Here is a 24005-nt window from a genome sequence, read left to right on the forward strand (position 1 = left end):
GTCGTGTCGATGGTCTTGTGGAGAGTCCTCTACTCGTCGCGCGATCTCCTCGTCCGGTATAAGATACGCCTTTGTCAGAGGCTCCCTTACCAATCTTCTTCCTAATGAGATCCGATGTCGGAGCCGTAGAACCTCCTCCAAGACCTTGTCAATACCTCTCCAAACCCTAGTCGCAGCCTTCTCTCAAGATGGGGGAAAGATAGAACAAAGGATAGACCAAAGATGCTGAAATCGGGGCTTAAATAGGGCTGGAATCGGGATCCCACACGCCCATGTGACTTCCACACGCCCGTGTGACTTTTCTGGAATTTCCACACGGGCGTGGGTAATTTCCACATGCCCTTGTGGCTTCTCTAGAATTATGATTTCCGGCCGGCTGTGAACAGTAACTGCTACATTGATTTGCTACAGTGATTTTGCTGCGGTAACTGCCAAAAAACACTCCCGAATCCATGCTTTCATTGAGGTAACGTAAACGGGCACACGTTTACGTCGTAGATCGTCTTGCTTCTTCAATAAACAGTCGCGTTGGTGGAGATCTTGTTGCACAAGCATAAAGCCGGAATACTTAGAATGTGACTGCCTTTGTGCCCCTCCAAATCATTGTGCTAGCTTGAATACAAGGGAGGTTGGCACACATTCTAGCATCTTGAACCAACTTATATCTTCGCGTTTAAACCTTATCAAGATTTCCTCCGAATGGTGCATTCACGATCCACATTGGCTTCTTTCTCTAACATTCGGCCTCACAACCCTACATACGCAAAAGAACACAAATACACATGTATTAGCGCTTAAACCTGCTAAAAGTAATGCACATCATAAGGAAAGAACACTTCGCATTCTTATCACACAGGCACTTATCAGTAACATAAACGAGTACACTTTTATGCCGTAGGTCGCAGTTCTTCTTCAATTAAAAGCCTCATTAGTGAAGATCTTGCTATCAATGCACAAGTCGGGATTCGTAAATGTGACTACCTTCATGCCCTTCCAACTCATTGTAATGGCTTGAATACATAGAGGTTGGCACACATTCACGTATCTTAGAGCCCCACTTGTGTTTTCGCGTTTGTTCCTTCCAAGATTGCACCAAATAGTGCGTTCACGATCTACTTTTGGCTTCTTTTCTTAATACTTAGCTTCACAACCCTACATGCACAAAAAAACACAAATACATATGTATTAGCGCTTAAACCTGAAAAAAGTAATGCTCATCGTAAGGAAAGAACACTTCGCATTCTTAACACATAAGCACTTATCACATGTGTATTTTTCTTGGATATAGTTCTGAACACAAGGGTTATCGCTGTTAAGATCCTCATTCTCACCGTCTTCGTATTTCCCATCATGTCACTTTTCTTGAAGATACCCCTTCTCTTCATCCTTCATAAATCTTTCCTTTCTTCAGTCTTCCGCTAGTGTATCCTCTTCTCTTCCCACCATAATTCTTCCGAGTTTCACTACTACTACCAATTCTGTGCCTTCTCCAAACGTCTCTATAAACACTTCCTCTGTTCATCCTTCCCTCTCCTTTGGGTGTATTGATGGATCTGGTGATTTATCTCCTCTTTATGTTGACCCATCCTCTCTTGACGATGCTCTCCCTATATCTCGTCATTACCCAGACTGTCTTCGCCGTCCTTGTATATCCTTTCTCTCTCCTCTAGCCTGCTTTTCTGATTTCCAAGGCTTTCTTGCTGCTATTCACTCACATTCTAAGGCGCAGTCTTATCATGAGGCAATGAAACATCCCCAGTGGTAACAAGTTATGACAGAGGAACTTGATGCTCTTCAGCGCATGCATACATGGGATCTTGTTCCTCTTCTGTCTGGTGTTACTCATATTAGCTGTCGATTTATCGAGTCAAGACCTGAGCCGATGTTAGTATGGAGCGCCACAAAAGCGCATCTTGTTACTTGTGGTTTTACCCAAGAGTATGGCATTGATTATGAAGAGACATTTGCTCCTATGGCCAAGTTTATTACTGTTCATCTTCTTTTCGCTATTGCTGCTGCTCGTCACTGGCGACTTCATCAGTTAGATGTGACCAATGCCTTCTTACATGGAGATTTCTCTGATGACGTTTATATGACCCCTCCTGGTTTCTCTCATCCTTCTCAGCATATTTGTCATCTTCGGTGAGCTATCTATGGGTTCAAACAGGCTCCTCGTGCCTAGTTTTAATGGTTTCAGCTGTGTGGTTCTTACTCTTGGTTTCACCTAGAGCTCTCATGATTATGCCCTCTTCACTCGGTAGACTCCTCGAGGCATCACTATTCTTCTTCTTTATGTTGATGATATAGTTATTACTGGTGATGATGTCGATACTTTTTTTTTCTTTGAAACAGTGGTTACACACCGAGTTTCAGATGAAAGACCTTAGTCCTCTTCATTACTTTCTGGGTCTTAAGGTTGCTTATTCTCGTCGAAGTTACTTGGTGTCTTAAATAAGTACATATCTGACATTTTTCAGTGAGCTGATATCATTGATCTCCGTACTACCTCTACTCTTATTGAGCTGCATTACCGGCTCTCCTCTTCTGATGGTGAGCTTCTGCCTAATCCTACTCGCTATCGTGCACTTGTTGGTGCTCTCATCTATCTGACCATCACTTGATTTAATATTGCATATGTTGTTCGTGTTCTTAATCAGTTCGTGAGTGCTCCTCACTCTACTCAGTACGCTGCCCTCTTACGAGTTCTTCGTTATCTTCGTGGCACTATATCTTGCTCTTTACTTTTCTCTGCGATGTCTTCTCTTAAGGTGCGCCACTATTATGATGCTAATTGGGCAGGTGATGCCTCTAATCGACCTTCTACTATTGGTTTCTATATTTTCCTTGCAGATTCCCTTATCTTTTGGAAAAACAAGAAACAATCTAGTGTTGCTTTTTCTACTTCTAAAACTGAGTATGGTCCTGTGTCCTCTACCGCCAAGGAGGTTCTTTTGTTACGTAAAATTTTGATGGACTTTAGGACCCGTTTGGATCATGGATTGTCTCCTTGGGAGTGGGAATCACTTACATCCATCAATCCTTAACCCATGTTTGGTAACCAGGAAAGGCATAAATAGTGTCTTTTCATGGTAATGGGATTAATGCATGTGGATGAGTGGCACCACTTGAGAAAATGGGGGGTTTGGCACTCCTTAGCATGGAAATGTCTATATTACCCCTCTATTTATATTTAATTAATATTTAAAATTAATATAATTAATTAATAGATTTAATTATAACAATTTAAATAAATAATTATTAAAAATAATCATATTTAAATTATTTTTTATAAGTGTTTTTTTTTTTTTATTAATTAATTATATGTTACTAAAAAATTATTACTTTAAATAATTAATTATAATAATTTAAATTATTATAACATATATATATATTGATTAACATAATGAATTAATTTAAATATCATTATTTTTTAACTATTATTATTAATTATTATAGTTAAATATATTAATTAAATATGTGAATTAATTATATTAATTTTGATTATTTGACTATATTAAATTAAATAAATAATTATATTCTAAATATTTAATAATAAATAATGTTAAATATTTATTATTAAACATAATTTATTATTTTATACAAATGATTTTATGTATATAAAAGGGTATAAAAGTAATTTTGATCCTATCTCTCTCTTACTTTTTCCTATTCCTAACTCTTATTCCTTCTAACCAAACACCTTCATCATTATCCTCCTCTTTCCCCCACTTCCCACTCCCATTCCTCCCTTCTTTCCATTTCCCCTTCCCATTCCTATTCCGCAATCCAAACCCCCCCTTAGTGTCATCACTCTTTACTTTGTTCGTCATCATTATCTTGCTGGCAGTATTCTTCTTTCTTATGTCGCCTCTACACAGCAGCTTGCTAATCTTTTCACTAAGGCACATACTGTCTCTCGGTTTCAGTTTTTAGTTGACAAACTCTCAGTTTTTGACCCACTGTGAGTCTGAGAGGCGTGTTAGAGTAATAAAAATACTTGTACATATACTATGTACTTATACATATATATCCTTGAGCATACATACATATGTATACACCCTTCTTGTATTTATATAATACATACATCTGTATACACCCTTCTTGTATTTATATATATATATAATAATAATAATAAGAAAGAAAAAAAATAAATAAATAAATAAATAAATAAATAAATAAGAAGAAATAATAAAATAACAAATAATAATAATAATAATAAAACAACAATAATAGTAAGAAAAATAAATAAATAAATAAATAAGAAGAACAAGACGAAACAATGAACAATAAATAAAAAATAAATAATAAGAATAATAATAAGAAGAAAAATAATAAATAAAAAATAATAATAATAATAAATTAAGAATAATAATAATAATAAGTAGTAGAAGAAGAAATAATAAATAAGGAGAAGAGGAATGAATAATGAATGATAAATAATAAAGTAAATAACACATAATAAATAACAATAATAATAATTATAAATAAATAAATAAATAATAAGAATAAGAAATAAAAATAATAAGTATAATAAATAAATAATAATAAATAATAACAATAATAATACATAATAAATAACAATAATAATAATAATAATAATAATAATAACAATAATATAAATAAATAAATAAATAGATGCCAATAAATACCAAATCAACCAATAAAAACTAGGCTGCTTTTTTAAATATTATAAAAAACATTACCGAAATGCGCATGTTCTGTATTATTTATGATACACATTTTGGGGGAAAACGTGAAAAACTTTCCCATTTTCTATATATATTTTTTTAACTATTAAATAGGAAACAAGAGATAATTTCTCGTTTTTGTTTTTTTTTAATAAATATAAAAAGTGGAAAACAGGAGAGAATCTCCCGTTTTCTATTTTTTTATTTTAAAAAATATAATATATATTTATATATATAACCCTCACTCTACCAAGGGCCAGATTAACAAATAAAATATATAGTTCTATATATATAACCCTCATTTTCCTAATGGCCATATTAACGGCAATAATTATTTTCGTTGGATTATTTTAATTATTATTATTTTTTATATAATACTCATTTCCCACTTCATATCATCCCTCCCTCCATTCCCATTTCTCCCATTTTAATCTTATTTCAACTTCTAATTATTCAGGACTTTTATACTTACACGTGTACGGAATTTCTGTTGTTAAGTTTTGATGGTGTTTTTAAGATTACAAAGTGATCACATTTCATCCATTTTGCAGGAAAAAGTAATATTTTTTTATACTTAGATAATCTTTAAATTAATTATTTATTAACAATTAAGACATTAGTTTCACATAATAATTTTATTATGTCATAATTATTAATCGTATTAATAATTATCTTATTAGCGCCCCAAGCATGTTTAATTAAATAACCCACTATATTTTTAGGATAATTTTTATTATTATTAATAATTGTATTATGTCATTAGATTTTATGAATAATTTTATTATGTCATAATTAATTATTATATTAATAATTGTTATATTAACTTCGAAGCATTTTTATTTAGATAACCTAGTATATCATTTGGTTATTTTTTTATTAATAATTGTATTAAGTCATTATTTTATATTAATAATTATAGTATGTCATAATGATTAATCGTATTAATAAGTATTTTATTAGCTCCCCAATCATGTTTAATTAGATAACCCACTATATTTTTAGGGTAATTTTTTTATTATTAATAATTGTATTATGTCATTAGGTTTTATTTATAATTTTATTATGTCATAATTAATTATTGTATTAATAATTATTATATTAACCTTGAATCATGTTTATTTAGATAACCTAGTATATTATTTGGTTATTTTTTTATTAATAATTGTATTACGTCATAATTATTAATTGTATTAATAATTTCTTATTAGCGCCCCAATAATGTTTAATTAGATAACCCACTATATGTTTAGGGTAATATTTTTCTTATTAATAATTGTATTGTGTTATTAGGTTTTATAAATAATATTATTATGTCATAATTAATTATTGTATTAATAATTGTTATATTAACTTCGAAGCATGTTTATTTATATAACCTCGTATATTATTTGGTTATTTTTTATTAATAATTGTATTAAGACATTATTTTATATTAATAATTGTATTATGTCATAATTATTAATCGTATTAAAAATTATCTTATTAGCGCCCCAATCATATTTAATTAGATACGTCACTATATTTTTAGGGTAATTTTTTTATTATTGATAATTATATTATGTCATTAGCTTTTATAAATAATTTTATTATGTAATAATTAATTATTATATTAATAATTGTTATATTAACCTCGAAGCATGTTTATTTAGATAACCTAGTATATTATTTGGTTATCTTTTTATTATTAATAGTTGTATTAATTCATTATTTATATTAATAATTGTATTATGTTGTAATTATTAATCGTATTAATAATTATCTTATTAGCGCCCCAATCATGTTTAATTGCGTAACCCACTATATTTTTAGGGTAATTTTTTATTACTAATAATTGTATTATGTCATTAGGTTTTATGAATAATTTTATTATGTCATAATTAATTATTGTATTAATAATTGTTATGTTATATTAACCTCAAAGCATGTTTATTTAGATAACCTAGAAGTATATTATTTGGTTTTTTTATTAATAATTGTATTAAGTCATTATTTGATATTGATAATTGTGTTATGTCATAATTATTAATCGTATTAATAATTATCTTATTAGCGCCACAATCATGTTTAATTAGATAACCCATTATATTTTTAGGATAATTTTATATTAATAATAATTGTATTACGTCATTAGGCTTTATGAATAATTTTATTATGTCATAATTAATTATTGTATTAATAATTGTCATATTAACCTCGAAGCATGTTTATTTAGATAACCTAGTATATTATTTGGTTATTTTTTTTATTAATAATTGTATTAAGTCATTATTTTATATTAATAATTGTAGTATGTCATAATTATTAATCGTATTAATAATTATTTTATTAGCTACCCAATCATGTTTAATTAAATAACCCACTATAGTTTTAGGGTAATTTTTTTATTACTAATAATTGTATTATGTCATTAGGTTTTATTTATAATTTTATTATGTCATAATTAATTATTGTATTAATAATTGTTATATTAACCTGGAAGCATGTTTATTTAGATAACCTAGTATATTATTTAGTTATTTTTTTATTAATAATTGTATTATGTCATAATTATTAATTGTATTAATAATTTCTTATTAGCGCCCCTAAGCATGTTTAATTAGATAACCCACTATATGTTTAGGGTAATATTTTTATTATTAATAATTGTATTGTGTTATTAGGTTTTATAAATAATATTATTATGTCATAATTAATTATTGTATTAATAATTGTTATATTAACTTCGAAGCATGTTTATTTAGATAACCTCATATATTATTTGGTTATTTTTTTATTAATAATTGTATTATGTCATAATTATTAATCGTATTAAAAATTATCTTATTAGCGCCCCAATCATATTTAATTAGATAAGTCACTCTATTTTTAGGGTAATTTTTTTATTATTAATAATTGTATTATATCATTAGGTTTTATAAATAATTTTATTATGCAATAATTAATTATTGTATTAATAATTGTTATATTAACCTCGAAGCATGTTTATTTAGATAACCTAGTATATTATTTGGTTATTTTTTTATTAATAATTGTATTAAGTCATTATTTTATATTAATAATTGTAGTATGCCATAATTATTAATCGTATTAATAATTATTTTATTGGCTCCCCAATCATGTTTAATTAGATAACCCACTATATTTTTAGGGTAATTTTTTTATTATTAATAATTGTATTATGTCATTAGGTTTTATTTATAATTTTATTATGTCATAATTAATTATTGTATTAATAATTGTTATATTAACCTTGAAGCATGTTTATTTAGATAACCTAGTATATTATTTGGTTATTTTTTATTAATAATTGTATTATGTCATATTTATTAATTGCATTAATAATTTTTTATTAGCGCCCCAGGCATGTTTAAGTAGATAACCCACTATATGTTTAGGATAATATTTTTATTATTAATAATTGTATTGTGTTATTAGGTTTTCTAAATAATTTTATTATGTCATAATTAATTATTGTATTAATAATTGTTATATTAACTTCGAAGCATGTTTATTTAGATAACCTCGTATATTATTTGGTTATTTGTTATTAATAATTGTATTATGTCATTATTTTATATTAATAATTGTATTATGTCATAATTATGAATCGTATTAAAAATTATCTTATTAGCGCCCCAATCATATTTAATTAGATAAGTCACTATATTTTTAGGGTAATTTTTTTATTATTAATAATTGTATTTTATTATTAATAATTGTATTATGTCATTAGGTTTTATAAATAATTTTATTATGTAATAATTAATTATTGTATTAATAATTGTTATATTAACCTCGAAGCATGTTTATTTAGATAACCTAGTATATTATTTGGTTATCTTTTTATTATTAATAATTGTATTAATTCATTATTTATATTAATAATTGTATTATGTCGTAATTATTAATTGTATTAATAATTATCTTATTAGCGCCCCAATCATATTTAATTGCGTAACCCACTATATTTTTAGGGTAATTTTTTATTACTAATAATTGTATTATGTCATTAGGTTTTATGAATAATTTTATTATGTCATAAGCAATTATTGTATTAATAATTGTTATATTAACCTCGAAGCATGTTTATTTAGATAACCTAGTAGTATATTATTTGGGTTTTTTTATTAATAATTGTATTAGGCCATTATTTGATATTGATAATTGTATTATATCATAATTATTAATCGTATTAATAATTATCTTATTAGCGCCCCAATCATGTTTAATTAGATAACATGTTATATTTTTAGGATAATTTTTTATTAATAATGATTGTATTATGTCATTAGGTTTTATGAATAATTTTATTATGTCATAATTAATTATTGTATTAATAATTGTTATATTAACCTCAAAGCATGTTTATTTAAATTACCTAATATATTATTAAGTTCTTTTTTATTAATAATTGTATTAAGTCATTATTTTATATTAATAATTGTATTATGTCATAATTATTAATAATATTAATAGTTGTCTTAGAAGCTCCCTCAAACATGTTTACTTAGATAACCATATATATTTTTAGGTTAATTTTTATTAATAATTGTATTATGACATTAGTTTTTATGAATAATTGTATTATGTCATAATTAGTTATTGTATTAATAATTGTTATATTATGGCCGAAGCATGTTTATTTAGATAACCTAGTATATTTTTAGGTTGATTTTTTATTAAAAATTGTATTAAGTCATTAATTTATATTAATAATTGTATTATGTCATAATTATTAATCGTATTAATAATTACATTATTAGGTTAGATAGATGATGTATTATATAAATAACACACCAATGTTTTATGGTTTAGTGTGCAATCATGTTTAATTTTTTAATGACATATGTTTGGATTTATGATTTTTTTGTGTCTTATATTTTTTCAAGTCAACTCATTTTATTTTTCCATTTATTATGAAATTGATTAATTTATAACTTCTTATAGCCTGATCGGGTTCTAAGGTGTAGACATGTGTCTATCGTAGAGCTTTCTCCAGAAATCATAGGCCTTTTAAGAGAAGCCGGGTTTTGTCATGCGGCTCAAATTCTTAATTTTTGAATTGATGCCGCTCTTGTGAGCGCATTAGTGGAGAGATGGCGGACTGAAACACACACGTTCCAACTTACATGCGGTGAAACAATAATCACATTGGAAGATGTGGCGTTATTACTGGGCTTACCCATTGACAACCACGAAGTCATCGGGCAGACTTTCGGCTTAGGAAGTGTTGTCTATGTGGAGTTGCTCGGAGTGGCCCCACCGACGGAACAAAGGAAAGGTCAGAGTATAACTCTAACGTGGCTTGAGGAAACATTTGGCATGTTGCCATACGATGCAGGTCAACGAGAGATTGAATGTTATACACGCGCCTATATCCTAAGGCTTATCGGTTGTGTCCTTATGCCGGATATGTCTCAGAATAGGGTTAATCTGAAGTGGTTACCACTGTTGAGGGATTTTACAGAAGCAGGAAGACACAGTTAGGGTTTAGCATGTCTAGCAACTCTGTACAGGTCTTTATGCCATGCATTCAATAAGGATATAAAAAATATCAATGGATCTATGATATTACTTCAATCATGGGCATGGTACAGGATTTCAAGTATATCCCCTCGAACTTGTGTTATCGTATCCTTCCCTCAGGCCCATAGGTGAGAACAAATTAAATTGATGCACTCAATTATAATACATTTAAATTATAATTCATTCTCATTTTTTAGGTGGGCGTACATTGAAGTGGATGATGATAGCTGCAGCAACAAGCACAATGTGAAGGTATATAGGCAGTTACTAGATCACTTAGAGATGCAACATGTAATGTTATTAAAAAAACTGATAATTTGTGCACATATTTTAGGTATTGATAATCGTTTATTATTTGGTAAACAATTTTGAACAGTTTATATGGCGGCCTTACGATGCAAACGAGATAATCGCACAAGTGCCACACGATATTTTCGAGGACAGACCTTTATGGACTGTGTTTACATCATTGATTTGCTTCGAAGTTGTTGAGTGGCACCAAACAAATCAAGTGACAAGACAATTTAGCTTTGCCCAAGGTGTTCCTCTCATCCAATTTACATTGGACCGACCCATGATCATGATCTTCGTGGCAAAATTGACACAAATTGGGTATTGATGCACAGAAGATGGATTGGATACTAGAGAAACTCTAGAGAGCATCACATTGCCTTAGCCTTCATGTTCCTGCTGGGACTAACGCAATGCCGACAGAATATTATGAATGGTTTACTACTAACACCATACTATTTTTGTCTACAGATCAGGACCTGTTAGATCCTCGTACGAGAGGAAACACTCTTCCTGTCACACCCCGACTCGTGGACCTACCGGACACGAAAACTGTGGCAATGATCCTGAGGAGGGATACCCCGTCACTCAATCCTCGGGGCGTTGCAAGGCTGACCAAGACACCTGGAATTCAACAATATCTATCGCAGATAAAGAGTAGCGAGGAATAATGTTACACAACTAAAGTAACAACAACAACAACAATAATGACAGCAAGATACAAAAAATATAGAGGTTCACAAATGCACAGGGAAACAACATTAACAACAGTAGGAAATGCTAATACATAAAAGTTTAAGAGTTATTTAGATACCAAACCATGCAACAAGGTTTTCTACACACTAGTGGATCCATAGGTCAAACATGTTTCATGACAAAAATAACATACATGAACTGAAGGAAGTATAACAGAAGATGAAACAATAGCAAATGCCCAGTATGCTATCACATAGCCACACCTACTACCTGCAACAGGCTGGGAGAAAGAAAGAGGGGTGAGCAACTAAAGTTACTCAGTGAGTGGATTAGCATAATACTATAAGAATACACCAAAATACACGAAATAACTCACCAAAATAATGCTTTACTAATACCAACAGTTTAGAACATAGATAAATATAACAGAAATCATCGATACACAAGAAAAGCCTTTTTACCCCAACTAGGGTTTTACAACAACAAATTCACGAAAGACCAAATGCAGGGTTTATATTACAAAACAAGTTAAACATCAAACCAAACTTTTATAATAATGCGAATGGATCATAACAATTCCAATTATATATATATATATATATATATAGAACACGAGACTCAAAATCTATAAAACAGATACTCATGCCAAAACCACAAATTTAATATAACACTACAAACATAACACAATATGATCTAGAAACCTCTCAAACCTTCTCGTGGCCACAGCTAGGTTCAGAGCTTTTAAGGAACTCATGTCCTTGATGTTGACCCATTGGTTCACCAGTTGGTGACTACGGCTACCCGATGAATTTCCAGTCAGGGCTCTACACTCCCACCTGAACTGGCCTTCGTAGAAAATCAGTAGGTCTATCATGCCACCTCGACTAAGCTAGCTGTGGAGACCCCCTACTGCAGTAGGGTATCACCAATCAAGTAATACAAACATGCATCTCGCAACAAGGAGTCCATAACCATGACAAAAATCAATATCCAAAATATCTGTCATTTTCACACGGAAATGATAAACACAAGCATATCCAAAAATTTTAACCTAAATCAATGCACAACTTACGAACCAAAATAACAATCCAAAAATCCTTTCCTTTGAAAAATAATGCTTTCCAAGTATGAAACATCACTAAATAAACTTATTTTAAGTTAATCAAAACTTTGATTTAAGTATAGAGGAAAATAAAATTATACTTAACAATATAGAATAATTACAGGTATTCTCCTAGTAGAATTATACATAATTAATCCCACTCACAACTTAGGCGAGTATAGCACACGGGAGTGTTACTCCTCCACCGGCTCCTTGCCTCAAGCCAATCCCTCAACACCTAACCAACCATGACCGCACACACACACACACACACACACACACACACATACAAGCAAGATAAGTGTAAGCCAAAGAAACACCAAGGAAAACCATGAGATTAAATACACAAAACGATCCTTAACGAGGTCAAGGGTTAGTTCAAAGCTAAGATCGGCGGTTTCCAAAGAATTCCAAAGGTTTTTAGGCTTCTCTCTTAGCCAAAGAAACCAAGAAAATAAGGAGAACTCACCGGTGCTATAGTAACCCTGAAATTGCAAGCACAAGGTTTACTCAAAATTCTAATAATTATTGGAGATAAACAAGGGAATCATACTCCAATAATCTTCTACACTCTAACAAGAAGATAATACAAGAATCAAGGCTCAAATATGCTTATTTACCACAAGCACTAAATTCACCTAGCAAGCATGAAAAAACAAGGAGAAAACAAGAAAAAAAATGTGGTGTTTACCTTCTAGCTTCAAAAGAGGAGGAAGAAGGAAAGATGGAGCTTCAAGCCATCAAGAGAAGAATTTTTCATTCAAGGTCTCCTTCTTCTCGAAGAGAAAAGCAAAGAGATAATGAAAGGAAAAGTATGGTTTTAAAGGACAAGGCATGGCTTTAATTATAAGGTATGGCCTTGAAATGACAAGGAATGGATTAGAAATGACAAGGAATGGCTTTGAAATGACAAGCTATGGTTGGGGGTATGGTCAAAAGAAAATATATGAAAAAAGACCAAATTACCCTTCTAACTCCCAAGTATGCAAAAATATAATAAAAAAAATTAGGCTTAAGAAAATAGGGCAGGGTACAACACTTCTAGCGCTTCTCAGAGCATTTCCAACAGTAGTTGTAGATGTGCCACCATCGAGTCCTCCTGTACGAAGACATCGTTAGTATAGTTCTCAGGCCGAACACGACGAGGCACATATTCCTCAACAACCACATCACGAAGGGTACCAATCATTTCACTCATCAGATGATATCAATGTTACTCGATCATCTCATCTCCATGAATTTCCTCTAGTTGAGCCCAGCAAATACTCGGTTGATTTTGGGATGGACTTTGTGCGAAATTTATTTGAGTATCAACCTCATCCACCTAAGGAGCAGACAATCTAGTGGTTTAACTCCATTTCGGCAACAAGACTGGGAATTACCTCTAAACCCTTCATACTTTGCTGTGAACCTGAACACTCTAGCCTCAGCAATACATGATTCGAACGAATCATCTGATGACGACCTGCCAACCTAGCAAGCACGAAGACCTAGGCCACGGGGACTGCCTTACAGAGATATCCATCCACCTCGATGTTTTATTGAGAGGTGGTAGCTTAGACAGTAGAGTAGACTCTTGTATTAGTTGTTTTTTTATTGTGTGCGCAAAACCATCTGTAGTATTTTTTTTCTTGGTGTTCTATGTTGTATATTTTTTTAATTTTTTTTTGCATTTATTTTTTCTTTATATGCTTCAAAAAAAGCTGATTTGATAGATTCATGGCGATCGGATATGAAGCATAAAATTAGCTTAGATATGTTTGATGCAGTAAACATGGTACGCACGGGGAGCACTCATCTGACGGCCAAGTGATCTAAAAGCTGATTTGATAGATTCATGGCGATCGGATATGAAGCGTATTCCCTATTGTGGTGTTATATTGGAACAAAAGTTATGCAAGAAGAAAGTCCATACAACCAATGTCTCTCCTTTTATGATGGCAAAACCAATCAACAGGATACTTTTATCACCGTCTTGTGCGATCACCAACAACAAAGTACCTTTGTATTTGCCATAAATATGGGTACCATCTATCTGGATGACCAGTCTACAATATTTGAAAGCCTCCACACATACGGGGAAGCTCTAGAAAACTCTATGAAAGATTTGAGTATCGCGTCCCACGAAAGGTCCATCGTATGCCGGCTGGCTCTCAAGATCAACTACTGTCCAAGGAACGAATTGTTGCAATACTGATAGCCATCTTGGTAATTTGTTGTAGGACTCCTCCCAATTGCCAAATGCTGCTTCAACTGCTTTTTGCTCAGTTGTCCATACTTTGCTATATGTTTGTGTGTATCCATATCGATTCTTGATCTCCGCTATTAAAACTAATACATTGATGCTTGGCTACTGTTAGACTAGTGCTTGTATTTGGCAACAAATCATGTTTGAATCCAGCTTCGAATGATCCTATGAGATCATTGCTGGTGCACACGTGTGAGGCCCAGTGTATTTTGTAATTTCCCAAAGCTGTCTCCGCTTGCTGTAGGATGCACAAACCTTCCAATTGCATCAATCGCCATATGACTTGAATTTACCAAAGTATCGAGTCAGATCGGACTCGATAACTTTATATTCAATAGATTTAAAAGGTACTCCGGGAATTCTTGTATGGACATTGCTTCCAAATCAAAATTCTGCATATGTGCTGGAGGCTCTATTGGTGCCATCGTGAAATTATGACCAGGTATATGAACGTCTTCGAGATTGCATTCTTCTAACTGAATGTCATCAACACTTGCTTCAGTGTCCTCCCCAAAGCTATCACTATCATCATCCTCATCCTCTCTATTGTATCACCCATACTGACCGAATTCGGTTTCATGAGTATCATGAAAAGAACTCGTTCCGCCTTGTAGGTGTTGTAAATTAGTAAAATCAATATTGGGTGGTGGATCATCTTGTACCCTCCACTCCGTAGAGAGCCTTTCAGGTTCATTAACTTGGTATGGTGTTGAAATCCTCTCCCGTCCCATATTGTGTTGAACTTGGTTGTCTGTAGCGGTTTGTTGTTGGGAAGGAGCTAGCACCCTCGAAAGTTGTAGCGCTAAACTCGACGTACAATTCAATAATGCTAATATCTGGATTTCTTTGTGGCAGTCGAACAACATCCAAACATCTCGGTCATTACGCAATTTTAATGACTGATAACAAATCTTACCGGATCCTGAAGAAATTAGGAGCCAGTATTTGATACGTGAAACTCCTTCGTTGTAAACAATTTTAATGCTTTCTTCAATGGATCTCTTTAAATTTTCATAAGAGATGTATTCGACATAAAAATATGATTGATCCTCCAACGAAAATATAATTGTGTTTTCACTGGTAGTGATTGAACCATTGTAGTAAACCAAAACAAGTGAAGTCTCTGCCATTGTTGAAGACAAGAGAAGAACGGGTGAGTGAGTTGAAACAGAGGAAATATTGTGCAAAAGTGAAAATAGGCTACTAATGTTAGTTTATATAAAGAGCTCTAATTTTGAAAATTTTATTTATGGTAATTGTAGGTTTGACCTCCTAATTACTGACTGGTAGCGGTTTGACCGGTCTACTTTATACTAATTACTAACCAGTGTAGGTTTCATTGTTCTAATTTGTGCTAATTACGCCGTCTACCTCTAGGTGGTGCAATAGTAGGCTTAGCAATAGGAGCAACTACTCCACTGCATGTGCGGGGGCGTCGTGCTGACATCTTCACTGGAAAAGACACCAAGACAACTTTTCATAATCAATTCCTACATGCAACAATGCTACATGCTCAACTTAAACTGGATCCACTAGGTACTAAAGGAAATAGTTAAAGACAATAACAGGGTACAGCTATTAGTCTAAACCAATAGCTCTGATACCAATAAAATTGTCACGCCCCGACCCGCGGGCCCACAGGACGCGATAATCGCCACGACAATCCGGAGGAGGGATACCCCGCCACTCAGCCCTCTGGACATCGCAAGGCTGATCAACGCACTTAGAATCCAACAACATCTATCACAGATGTAAAGCGGAGAAACATACTGATACACAGCGGAAGTAGCAACAACGGCAACCACAATAACAAAAACAAATAGAGGGGTTCACAAATGCACAAGGAAGCAACAATAGTAGTAGCACACAACTGATACAGCAAGGGTTTAAGAGTTGTTTAGACACAAAACTATGAACAAAGGTTTACTACCCCCTAGTGGATCCATAAGTCACATAACTTGTCCATGACAAAAGAACATACATGAACTAAAAAGACACACAGAAGATAGAACGGTAGTAAATGCCCAACACGTTACCACCTTGCCGCACCTACTACCTGCAACACCCTGGGAGGAAGAAAGAGGGGTGAGCAACTAACGTTACTCAGTGATGGGAGGTTAGCATAGCTCTAATAGAAAATATACCATGATAATGACATAAAATTCCAAATATGATACTTTATAAATAAAATAACTAGTTTAAACCACTGGAATACATATAATAGCAAACTTGCAAGAAGGATAGAAATAAGAAGGCATTCTACCGTCATTAGGGTTTTAGAAAATCAAAGTGTGAAAATACTGAATATAGAGCTCCAGAATAAAGGAAATAAGCCCATCCTGAAGCAAAGCTTCCACAATAAACATGTAAATCAAAATAGTTTTCAACTCGGATAACGCAACACCCAACACTCACCCAGCATAAAGTGGTCTAGAAACCTCCCTAAACCTTCACCACGGCCATAGCTAGGTTTAGAGCCATCAAAGTACTCATGCCCTTGACGTTGACCCATCGGTTCACCGCCTGGTGACAACGCTACCCGATGAATATCCGGTTAGGACTCTACACTCCAACCTGAACTGGCCCTCGTAGTAATGAACCGGTCGACCACGCCACCTCAACAGGCTGGCCGTGGAGACCGCCTACTGTAGCAGGGTCACCATAAAAATACAACAATAACACACTCCACACGGAGCACAACAGCCACCAAAAACCAATAATCAACAATACCTCACCCAATTTCCATAAGGAAATGATAAAAGCACAAGCAAAACTCAAGCTTTTAACACAAATCATTTTACAAAATCCAACACAAGGAACAACGTGGGAAAATCTTACCTTTTAAAAACCCAAGAATGAGTTTCAAACTTATTTTCACAAAAAATCAAAGACTTTCACAAGGAAGCCCAATTTTGACAAAACAACCACTTTGAAACTCAAAACTTTCAAAATCTTTAAACAAGTTACAAAACAAGTATAAACCAACAAAGATTTACTTTAAACTCATTTCCAAAGCATTAAACATCTCAAAATAAATCATGAACCCAACAAAAGCTCATTAAGAAAGATAGAGTATATATAAGCATATAAATATTGGTAATTTCTAATAGGGTCATGCTTAATAATCCCACTCACCAAAATGATGATTTCTCGCAAGCTAAACCTCGGCTAAATCTTTGCCTCGGTCCAATGCTTCACCTCCTTGCCAAACACCACAAATAACATCCAAGGTTAGTACAAAGAACATCCAAGCAAAGAAACCCTAGGTTCCTTCTACCAAATAATCCTAAAATTAATCCTAGGGTTGGCTCAAAGCTAAGCCTAAAGGTTACCAAAGAAGTCCTAAGGGTTAGAGCTTTACTCTAATTCAAAGAAATTAAAGAAACAACCAAAGCTTCTCGGTGCTACAGTAAAATCAGGAATGCTACAGTACCGAGACCATACTCAACAACAATCCAACGGAAAATACACCAAGTTCTCACAACTATACAATTGATAACTAAAAGAAACATTAATCTACAAACCTATGGCATCATTTTGAGCTCCTAACACCCTTCTTTGCCCCACCAAAACTCCACAAAAAAAATGGCATCAAAACTCATGGAATTCAAAAGTATACTAATTCCATGGATACAAGGGTGAAGTACAAGGGATTCACAACTCAAACAACCTTCAAATTGACAAATAATTATGAAGATCTTAAAAACAAGTTTCCAAGAAAGAGCATGAGAGTGAAATAACCATTTAAAGAGCTAAAAACACAAGCACAACATAGAAGATTCATGCCTTAACCAAACAAAGGAAAAGAAAGGATCAATACCTTCTAAGCTTCAAATCAAACAAGATTGGGCAAGAAGAAGAGAAAATCAGCCCTTAGGATGAAGAAGAGAAGAATTTATAAAGAAATGAGAAGCTTAGCCTCCAAGAAACCTTGCATTTAATGCAATGGATAAGGGTTTTAATGGGGAAATGACCATTTCACCCCTTAAGCTTCAATTTATTAACCAAAATGCCATGGACTTCAAAAAAAAATGACTAAGTTACCCTCATGCTTTTGAAACAAAGACTAGAGTGAATAAGCATTTGGCAAAAAGACAACAATGCCCTTGTATATTCAAGAAAAGATATTGGTGAGTAAGCTTGGGTGATAATTACTCAAATGACCCCAACTAACTCAACAAAGGCCGTGGAAACCCTTTACCCTCCAAATGGCTAAGGAATGGAAAAGAAAATAGGAAAAAGAACGGTGACGAGCCAGGCATCACATGACCGACCTACTTTGTACTAAGTACTGACTAGTGTAGGTTCGACCGTCTTACTTTGTGTTAATTACTGACCGGTGTAGGTTTGATCGACTTACTTTATATTAATTACTGACCGGTGCAAGTTTAACCGTCCTACTTTATGTTAATTACTGATCGGTGCAGGTTTGACCGACCTACTTTGAACTAATTACCGACCGGTGCAGGTTTGACCGATGTACTTTGTGGTAATTACTGACTAGCGCAGGTTTGACCGTCTATACTTTGTCCTCATTAATTACCGGTGCAAGTTTGTCCAAACTACTTTGTACTAATTACTGACTGGTGCAGATTTGATAGACATACTTTGTACTAATTAATAACCGGTGTAGGTTTGACCGACCTACTTTATGCTAAGTACTAACCGGTGCAAGTTTCAGTGTCCTACTTTGTGCTAAGTACTGACCGGTGCTGGTTTGATCGTCCTACTTTATGCTAATTACTGACCGGTGCATGTTTGATCGTCCTACTTTGTGCTAATTTATGACCGGTGCATGTTTGACCGGCCTACTTTGTGATAAGTACTGACCGGTGCAGGTTTGATCGCCCTACTTTGTGCTAATTACTGATCGGTGTAGGTTTGACCGTCCTACTTTGTACTAAGTACTTACCGGTGCTGGTTTGACGATCCTATTTTGTACTAATTAATTACCGGTGCAACTTTGACCAATCAACTTTGTATTAATTACTGACCAGTGCAGGTTTGACTGATCTATTTTGTGCTAATTAATGACCGGTGCAGGTTTGACCGACCTACTTTGTAGTAATTACATATAGGTGTAAGTTTTACTGTCCTAATTACTGATCGATGCATGTTTTATAGTCCTAATTTTATACTAAGTGCTTCTCGTAATGATTTTTTACTAGTACAAGTTTGGCCGTTTTATTTCTAATATTCTTTGGGATTCGTAGTTTTTTTTTTAAAATAAAGTGTTAAAAATATATATACATATCTCAGGAATTATTTTTTAGTTAAAAAATATATATACATATCTCAACGTACTTTTGTTTAAATCTTAATTATATAAAAAAGAATTTGTTTAAATCTTAACAACATGATTAGGTTTTTTTGAAAAAAGCAAAAGTGAAAATGAGCATTAATCTCCCGTTTTCTAATTTTTTTTGTTTAAAAAATATAAAATATCAAGAAAATGGGAGAAATTCTCTGTTTTCAAAATTTTTTAATTAAAAAAATAAAAAAGGAAAAACTATCCTGTTTTCTATATTTAAAAAAAATTTAAAATAATTGAAAACAGGGAAAGTTTTTCCATTTTCCCCAAACGTGTGTATTTTTGTAAATAATCCCAAATATGCATATTTTGATAAATATATATTTTTTTAATATTAAAAAAGACGTAAAAACTAATCAGGAAACCCTTAAAACTAGAAATGAGAAGAACCTGTAAAAAGTTCCCAATTCACTAAGCCAAAAACCAAGTAAAAGAAATCATGCTTTCAACACCATGCAGCTAAATAAATTCTTGTTGGTTAGTATTTAAATTTAACAACATAATGATGCCCAGAACAAAGATGTCAAGTAAATACCAAATCAACCAAAATCACAAAATTTATCTGCGTAGAAAGAATACTAGTATGACCAGTGAGCTTAATATATTATCGGAGGTCAAAAGAAATAAGAGAAACTATATGGATTATAACGCCTAACTGTGCAACAGTATGAACAGTGAGCTTAATATATTATTGGAGGATAGAAAAAATAAGAGAAACTATATGGATTATAGCACCTAACTGTACAAGGTCAAAAAGAATGCAACCCACAAGAGGAGAAATTTCTGGTACAATACTTGGCAAAAACAACAAAGGCAGTAGCAAAAAATGAATCTTGTAAAAAAGGCAATTGACAGTTAGAGCTCAAATGAAGACATGACAAAGGATGTGCATCTAGCAATTTCCAACAAATGCAGCAGCCAGCTCAAGCATATATCGCTAAAGGTTTCATACCAACCATCTAGAAAAATGAAGGAGCAAAGGTCATAAATTAGGGGAGAAAACCTTACAAGAAATATGAAAACAAACAGCAAAGAACACAAAAATAGGAACTTATCCTGCAGTTACCTTAGCTATTGCAGCTAAAACAGCAAAAGTTGCATCTCTAACTTCTGGGGTACCATTATTCAGACACTAAATAATCCAGGTATGTCAAATAGAAAGCATCAGTTATTACTTAAATCACTTAAGATAACCGGGCCCAGGAAAAAGATGATGAAAAAGGAAGCAACATGCACTAACCTCCATGCAAATAGGAACATAATCCTTATGCAACTTAAGAACAGCTGCTCTATTACTTGTTTCTATACACAACGTGACCCAATTTAAGGTTAATGAGCGCACGAGTGGAACCTTGTTTTTCACAGCCACTTTAATATCTGCAGAGATAAGAAATAAATATTTAGAAAGGCCATCGCTAGCTACACAATAGTGGAGCAAATCAACAAATGATCACAAATGTCTGATCTGTTAGTAGTTCTGCATTAAGGTTCTGCATTAAGATTCATTATAGGGGTATGCTCCTGTTCTACTTTCTAAGAGGCAAATGCAGTAAATACTGCCAGCTTCACAAAAGGATGCAAATAAAGAAGTCCTTGATGTATTGATTTCAGATCTTGAGAAAAATATCATCAACAGATTCTCCATGTGCTACCTTTTCTAGATAATCTTTCACAATCCTTCCATAGCTTCGCTTTCAGAATCTATATTTAGTTTAGAACAAGTTGTCTGCGTGTGCTTTGTACATAACTTACAAATGCCACTTCTTATAATCGACCTTGTAACAGATTTCTAATGTGAACTTAGAGAGGAACATTTCAAAGTTAAATCAGCTAAAAACATAGAACAATAAGTGAAATAGCTCGAACATTTTCATTGGCTTTTTCTATTATTTAATGGAGTGAAGGCCAGAGAAAAAGATGAAACAAAAGGCCTCTGACTCATAAAAAGGACAAGTGCCTTATAACCCACAATTTAAACCTAATCCAAGTCCCTATGCATACACGCACACACACCAAAAACAAAATGTTAGATTCTCTCAAGACTTAACAAATAGCAAGAAAAGAAATGACAACATATATTCAACAAATGAAATGACCATCCCAGCAGGTGATTAGATTAATTGAGATGGTTAAGCTAGAGAAAAATTGTGGCTGAAGCATATAAAATATTCAACAAAAACAAACCAAAGCAAAAATTCAAGGATGGAAAAAAGAAAAAATGATAACCTTCAATAACATCAACAAGAGAAAGGCATCCAGCCTTGTGCACTGCTTGAAGAGTCTGCTTAAGACTTAAGAGCCTCAGTCACCGTTGGCTTTTTCTCCTTCAACTTTTCCTATTGAAAAGGAAAAAAGGCCAATACAACATCCAACTCACAAATAATATTGAAATTGTTGAAAAACTAAACTTAGTTTTGAAATATAGAAAATATATATTTATGAGTATTGGAATATGAAAAGGTGGATATGTTGTTGGTCTTGGTAATGAGAATTGTAAATGCTCCTTGAAAGTCTTTCCAATGTTTAATTAATGTATTAAAGTGTGTCTTGTATCAAGGAAAAAGTATTATATAATGAAAAGAAAGAAGGAAGAAATTAAAGAGGTTCTATTATCCTTATCATCTTCTTCTTCTCTATATTCTTCTTGTGTGAGAGAAACTATCATCTCTTGGTAAATCTTACAACAAGTGGTATCAGAGACCTTGTGATCCAAAATGGCAAATGCGATGATGCAATTTCCGGTGCCCCGACTCAACAAAACCAACTATGACAATTGGTGTATACAAATGAGAGCATTGCTTGGTTCTCAAGATGTTTGGGAGATGGTGGAGAAAGGTTATAAAGAGCCTCATGATGATGCACCCCTTTCGGCAAATCAAAGGCAAAGCCTACAAGATGCGAGGAAGAAGGATAGCAAAGCTCGCTATCTAATTTATCAAGGATTGGAGGAATCCGATTTTGAGAAGATTTCTCAAGCAACCACATCAAAGCAAGTATAGGAGATATTAAGGAACTCATACAAAGGTGTTGAGAAGGTGAAGAAAATTCGTCTCCAGGCACTTCGAGGTGAATTTGAAGGTTTGAAGATGAAGGAGTCCGAATGTATTTCGGATTATTTTGCTAGAGTCATGGTGGTTGTCAATCAACTAAAGAGAAATGGTGAGAAGATTGAGGACACTCGAGTTGTAGAGAAAATTCTACGCTCGTTAATTACCAAATTCGATTACATAGTGGTTGCTATTGAAGAATCCAAAGATGTGGAGTCTATGTCCATTGATGAACTCATGGGGTCTTTACAAGCTCATGAGCAGAGGTTCACCAAGAAGAAAGAAGAAACTTTGGAGCAAGTGCTCCAATCCAAGCTATCTTTGAAGGAAGAAAGGAAGGAATTTAAAGGAGGTCAAAGCCAAAGCCGAGGTGGACGAGGTTGCGCTCGAGGTCGTGGTCGTGCTCGTGGTTTTGGACATGGACATGGACGAGGAGTTCTCACTTATCAAGATGAAGATGAATGCCGAAGCTCAAGGGGGCGAGGAAGAGGAGCATATATAAGAGGAAGAGGAAGACATAACAAGCATAATGTTTAATGCTATACATGCAAGAAGTTTGGCCATTATTCTTCGGATTGTTGGTTTAATGAGAATAACAAAGTTGATGTGAAGGCTAATTTTGTTGAAAAGGATGAAGATGGTGTTCTATTGTTAGCTTACAAAGGAGAAGAAGAGACATGTTCTTTGAGCTTGATGAATCAATGGATGGGGAAGTTACTTTTGGTGACTCTTCAAAGATCTTGGTCAAAGGCAAAGGTAAAATCTTGATAAAGTTGAAGAATGGTCAACATCAATTCATCTCAAATGTCTACTATGTTCCGGACATGAAGACTAACATCCTGAGCTTGGGACAACTTTTGGAAAAAGGCTATGATATACACATGAAAGATTGTAGTCTCTTCCTAAGAGATGAGAGAAATGTTCTCATAATGAAGGTTGAAATGTCAAAGAATAGAATGTTCATATTGAACATAAAAAGTGAAGTGGCTAAGTGCTTGAATGCATGTATGAAGGATACTTCATGGCTATGGCATCTTCGGTATGGTCATCTAAACTTTGATGGTCTCAAGTTATTATCAAGCAAAGAGATGGTGAG

General features: G+C 33.1%; 1 long non-coding RNA gene across 1 annotated transcript; it reads right to left on the minus strand.

Annotated features, from left to right (window-relative positions):
• Positions 1–16703: 16703 nt before the first annotated feature.
• LOC120251798 lies at positions 16704–18411 on the minus strand. Its single transcript, XR_005533490.1, has 2 exons — positions 18372–18411; positions 16704–17752 (listed from the first exon to the last, which is right to left on the minus strand). It is a non-coding gene; the product is annotated as an uncharacterized LOC120251798 (long non-coding RNA).
• Positions 18412–24005: the final 5594 nt, after the last annotated feature.

The sequence above is a fragment of the Dioscorea cayenensis genome, chromosome 20, assembly GCF_009730915.1.
Source record: "Dioscorea cayenensis subsp. rotundata cultivar TDr96_F1 chromosome 20, TDr96_F1_v2_PseudoChromosome.rev07_lg8_w22 25.fasta, whole genome shotgun sequence".
NCBI classification, from domain to species: domain Eukaryota; kingdom Viridiplantae; phylum Streptophyta; class Magnoliopsida; order Dioscoreales; family Dioscoreaceae; genus Dioscorea; species Dioscorea cayenensis.